The sequence below is a fragment of the Lathyrus oleraceus genome, chromosome 2 (assembly GCF_024323335.1).
Source record: "Lathyrus oleraceus cultivar Zhongwan6 chromosome 2, CAAS_Psat_ZW6_1.0, whole genome shotgun sequence".
NCBI classification, from domain to species: Eukaryota; Viridiplantae; Streptophyta; class Magnoliopsida; order Fabales; family Fabaceae; genus Lathyrus; species Lathyrus oleraceus.
Genome location: NC_066580.1, coordinates 94,579,189 through 94,585,492, shown reverse-complemented (window position 1 = coordinate 94,585,492; position 6,304 = coordinate 94,579,189). Strand labels below are relative to the sequence as shown.

Genomic DNA, 6,304 nt, shown 5'->3' with positions numbered 1-6,304 from the left:
CATGCATACAGAAGCAAAAAAAAGTTGGAAATTTAGCATTCCAGTAATGTTATCCGTACACTTTTTTGCATCTGAATAACAATATCCGTACACCATTATTACTAATTATAGTGTAAATATTCTCAATGGAATATTTGGTATTATATACCTTGGTAGAACTATACCATTTTACTAAATTACTAGATAGAAAAAGAAACATCTTTTTAGTAGTGAAGACTGAAAAATCAAGAATAAAATGAAGATCTAAAAATGTAAGTATATAAAGAGGCTAAACAGAAAAAGAAAAAGGAGAAATAATAAAAATATGACATCAAGTATCCAAGAAATAAAAGCATATAACTCAATGATTTATTATAGTACACAAAAGTTCCACCATGGTACATACTACAGACACACCTGAATAGATTCACACTAGGCTGTGTCTTGTAGGACATACAAATACCTGAAGATATGCAAAATCTGAGTTAAAGTTATGACTCAGAAATTATTCACCATGTCTTCAAAAACTGAAAATAAAATACTATTACAGATATGCAAAATCTCAATCTTCTTCTCATGGCAATGTAACTATGATTATTTGACATCAACTATCCATGACGACACCATTTCCGCCACAATAACAGTTTAAATGTTTGCAAATTCAGTGATTTTGTTGAAAATGAAAAGTGTTGGGAAATCACAGATATGATTCTGCATCCAAACACAAGTATGTTAGGAAAACAAAATAATTATTGGCTTAACCTTTTCATTGCTCCAAGCTGACATAAAAATCCTTCAGATCAAGAATCTGGCGGCGTTGATTAGTCGCTATTCGCAGCTGCAGCATCATCAGGATTCTCATATCATCGAAGGAAACCCTTCAAAAGCATGTGAATCTTGATGATGCTCCAGCGGCAAACAACGACTGTTTTCATCAGATCTCGTTGTTATTATCATCCTTAATCATGATTAATACTATAAAACATAAGATCAAGGAAGATACAAAAGAAGAAAAAAAAATAAGGTAGAGAAAACCCTAACCCTAATTACAGTATATTATTAAATTAAAATCTAACAACAAAACTTAAAACAGTAAACCACATAAGGATAGAAAATAATTGTTAAAAACATGAAAGAAAAAAAAGTATGAAAATCTAAAATGAAAGGAGTTGAGAGAGGTGAATGATATTGAAGAGGGTTGGATGATGTATATATATAGAAAAGAGTGTGTGTGTTGTTAAAGATCTTGCAGTAAAAGTGAGAGATAGAGAGAGAGAGAAAGGGGTAGTTATACATCGTAATCGTATGAACTAAAAACAACCTTAAACTTAAAAGCTGTCTGAGGAAATTCTGATTCCAGAGAAGGAAGGAGAATAATAGATGCACATGATGTGTGAGATATGGAAAAACAAAAGTTACCTATTTAGAGGAAAAGGAGATGGCGTTTAGGATTGGAGGATGTGTATATTGCGTTCTCAATAAGCAATTTTCAAAGGGAACTGACAGACAGAAAGACAGGCACTGTAAGTAACAGCAGCTAACTAGGGTTTTAACTTCCAACTTCATTCTTTTCATTGGTTACTACTTTACTACTTTACTTCTTTACCCCTCTTCAACTACCCTTTTATAAGCTGTTTTAACTTTCAAATATTGTATTCTAGAGTATGGTTAATAAATTCATCGATGGTTTATTTTTGTTCATTATAACAATATTAAAACAAATAAAAATTTCTTTAAAAAGTCTCTTTAACATTAAAATTCATCAAATTCATCTATCATTAACATTATATATATATATATATATATATATATATATATATATATATATATATATATATATATATATATATATATATATATATATATATATATTTTGTATTTACAAAATTAATTTAATATTTTATAAATACTTTATTTAAATAAATTTTTATCGAATAATAGTATTTTAACTTGACTTGCCTTAGCTCGTCTCAGATGAGCCCTCCTCAATCTTTACCACTCTTGATATTCGCCGACTTAATTTTACAGAATTTTTTTAATAAATGAACAAATATTCACACAAGAAAATTCTTTTAGCAGAAAATAAAACATAACAAGTGAACAAATATTTAAACAAGAAAATTTGTATACTCTTTCACTTCTTTTCATCTTTATATAATTTAATGTGATGCCAAATGTATCATAAAAGACATTTATTTTTTTTATCGAAAAAATGTTTAAATTATTTTTTGGTTAAGTAGTCAAGAATTTCATCATAAATTAATTTTAAAAAAATGTTTAATTTTACAACACAAAAACAATAGATTAACACATTTAAAAAAAATGATGCGGACATGTTTTTTTAATCTCATTACTTGTTTTTTTCTCAAGAAATTAAGGCTATTATAAATTTCTAAAGAAGATAATAATAATAAAATGTGGGGTTTTCAGAATGTAGGGGTTACAGAAAATTTATGACGTCGACTTGTTTTTTTCTCATGACATTCTTCTACCTTTACAGGCAAAACAAAAGTCGTGGTTTTGATATTTTTCATGCCACAGTCCATCTATTTGCTAGTTAATTGCCTACTCATTACACCTAACAACTCATGAAAAACATTTAGTTCTTTCGTTATTCACAACTCTTAGATTTGTTATAGATGTACTGTTACTAAATGCCAAAATAAGAAAAAATAATTCCACCAAGAAAATTAAAGAGTGCAATTCTATTGAGTTAAGCTACTTCCTTAACCCATAACTAACTACAAAGGATTTTTAATGGTATATTCTTTTCTTTTTGGATGAGACAAAACATAAGGTGGTGAAGAAAACGGAGTTAGCTCACGATGTATACTTACAAAGTTACACTAAACCTCTTTTTATTTTTAGTTTTTATAATCAATTGAATTCATCAACAAAAACAAAAGTATAAGGAGTACTCTAACCCAACAAAATAAACGCAAACAAAACGGTCACCAAAAAACTCATTATAACACTAGATTAGGTACATCTCGGATAAACACACTACACCTCCCACATATACCTCCCACATACAGTTCCTATTATCATGATTAAGTGTTAAAAATCAATCCCAAGAGAATATTTTAATCATACCTACCATATAAAATTGTTCAAACTCCCTCCCAAAAAATAAAATTATATTTCTACATAACCAAACAGTCCAACAAAAAGTCAAAGGAACAACCATTGAAATTCCTTCTTGAAATTTCTAGGCAAATCAACAACTTGCGACAACAAAAGGACATGCTGATCATCCTCACTAACCTCCAACCACAATTACAATTCATGGCAAATGTGCCTAATAACTTTATTTGATAGAAACTGTGAGGACAAATATGCCCAGTCATTATTTTAATGATGTCAAACCTTTCAAATCGTCCACAACGTGTCTTTGGAAAGTATCATCATAGTATAGAATGCATTCATCCTCTAACATGTTCAAAATATAGGTTCAATGTGTCCAAACATATAGGAGCATATCATAGATGTGAGTCATGCACTTAATCATAGTAAATACCCTACGTTCATAGGAGATCGGTTTAAATTGGTCAAAATACATCTCAAAACTCATTTTTGGGAGTTTAAGTAATGTGAGTCGACTCATGACTCAGAGCAAAACTCTCGGGTCTGAATAGGTCGAGTCACCGGTCGACTAAATCCTGGGAAACCTGAATGAGTCGACTCGTCCATTTTTTACGTCGACTCATTGCCTAATTTTAGTTGAACCATGTAGCCACGGGTCCGAACAGGTCGAGTCATAGGTCGACTCAACCCTGAAATAAACTATGTTTGAGTCGACTCATCCCCTATTTAAGTCGACTCTTCGCCTGTTTTACTTAATTTTCTGCTATGTAACTTTGCAAAAATATTTATGTTATGTTAGTCACTAGGTCCATGTATCATATAGATATTCATGTGTCTCTTCTTCACAAAACAACAAGAAAAGTGAAAGATATACACCAAAGTGCTCATCATCTTCATTCTTTATTACATTTCTCAATAGTCACACATAATAATCTTTGTTGAGCATTGTGCATTGCTGTTGTGATAACGTCAAAATAAGATTGGGTTTATCTTAGTTTGGGTTGAGGCTTTGTGTGAGTTTTTCTTGAATAAAACCATTGGGGTTTTGTCCTCAAAGAATTGGGGGTTTTTGCACTAACCTTTGCTTTGCAGATTCAACCAAGTGAAAAGTTTAAAGAACGGAAGGTTCGGTCAAACAAGTAGCGGTAATCGGAGGATTGTGAAGAAAGCTTAGGATTCAAGCGACTTGCGTTCGAAATCAGCCGAACTGAAGTTTTGGAGAACGTGGCGTTCTTGCAATAAGGTAGCGGTAACTGGAGGTTTGTTCGAAGCGCTTGAACGACTTGGTTCAACTCGAATCAAGTGGAGAGAATAGAATAGGATCTGGAACAACACTAGGGGTTGATTGGTGGTGATCATTTGTTCTCTTGTATTGACTTTGCAACGTGTTAATAAAAACATCTAAATTCTAGATTTAGAATTGAGGGTTGACGTACCCTAAGCGAGGACAATAGGGGAACTGCCTCAATAAATTCGGTCTTGTTCTCTCTATCTTTTAATTCCTTAAATTCTGCATTAATTACGTTTATGTGAAATTCATCGTAAAATCAATATCACTTGATTGGTGTGCATAGTAACTGTTCGATAAATTGTTGCAATCACTTTGATTGCAACTGAGTAAAATTCTGCACATTAAACTTGAGTGAAATTGAAACTTGGTGTGGAGTGCACACCAAGTGTTCGATAAAATTAATCTCACACAAACTTAGTAATATTGTCTTGATCTCTAATTGTGTTTAAGCATTATTAGAGGTAACTATATCAAGGATTATAGTAGTTAATCGATTGATTTAGATAGTGGTTGATAATCTCTATCTTAAGTAATTTCATTCGGTTTCACGCATATCTGATCTTTCCATTAACGAATCGTATATACAATTATAATCTAGGGTGCTTCCACAACCGTTGAAAACATTTTTAAAAGGCGCTAAATTTTAAAACTGATCTATTCAACCCCCCTTCTAGATCGGTACTATCGTCTAACAGAAACAACTTATTAATACAAAGGACATATCAAATTGTGAGAACCTCCCAACACCAGTCTCTTAGCCAATTCCATCATAGTAGGGAGACTATTGAGCACCGACCTCCAACCAAATAGCATGATTTTACTTGGCACCTTTGTTTTTCAAATACATGCAAGAGCTCGAGACAGATTTTTCAACGATCTGTGGCCATCTGATCGGGAAAATAGAAAGTGTACTATTTTGCCAATGTAGTAATAATAGGGATGTTTCTCAAAGATCGATCTCGAGGAAAACGCAATAATATAAGTTTAAATTGTGACTGAATTGAACAAAATAAATAGTTGGGGTTTTGTAAAGAGTCACTGTATAAGGGAATGAGAAAATAAAACAGAATAAATCTTTTTCACAGTTTATAATAATATGCCAAGGATGGTGTATGAATATCTCCTATAATGACCTTGAATGTATATCTCCTTAAACAATTCAAAATGTTCAATTACCAGATCTTAAATTGTTTCCTCCTAAGACCTCAGAGGGAAACCTTTGATCATTCATTCTAATCTCTAAGTCCATAGGCGATTACAATGAAACCAAGCAATACAAATTAACAAGATAAAACCGGTAACTTTTTGTGTAAGTCCTAGAGGCCAATACTTTTGGTACTTGTATCGAATTATTTATTAATAATAAAAGGCTTTTTCTTTATTATGTTTGTTTAATAAAGTCCCTAGAATAGCTAGTCCGTTTAATGTATCAAGTGTGACTTGATCATGAGATCACATTAAACATAAGGACACTATTCTTAAAGTATCCGTAGTCGAGCTTTATTGTGAAGTGGGATAACATTAAAGCATTAAGACTATTATGTATATAGACTGATGATCACATCTCATGGATTATGGATAAGGAGTTATCAAGTCTTAAACATAGGTATGAATATTAAGAGTAACATTTATACCGGATTGACCCACTATGAGAATACTATATAGAATGTTATGCAAAGTGTCATAAGTTATTCTCATGGTGATAATGGTGTATACCACTCTTTGACCTGAAACCACTATGGACCCTAGGTGTAGAGTCAAGTGCTTTATTGCTAATCAAACATTGTCCGTAACTGGATAACCATAAAGACAGTTAATGGGTACTCCACGAAGCATGCTAAGGGACATGAGTGACCTAGATGGAATTTTCCCATCCTGCATAACAGGATAAATGTCTATGGGCCCAATATTTAACTGGACAAGGATGACACGGTTTATGCCTTGTGTTCA

The 6,304-nt window shown here is 32.1% G+C and overlaps 1 long non-coding RNA gene across 1 annotated transcript; it reads right to left on the bottom strand.

Moving 5' to 3' along the window:
- Nucleotides 1-317: 317 nt before the first annotated feature.
- On the bottom strand, nucleotides 318-1,552 carry LOC127121162 (uncharacterized). Its single transcript, XR_007803333.1, has 2 exons — nucleotides 1,399-1,552; nucleotides 318-690 (listed from the first exon to the last, which is right to left on the bottom strand). It is a non-coding gene; the product is annotated as an uncharacterized LOC127121162 (long non-coding RNA).
- Between the last annotated feature and the right edge of the window lie 4,752 nt (nucleotides 1,553-6,304).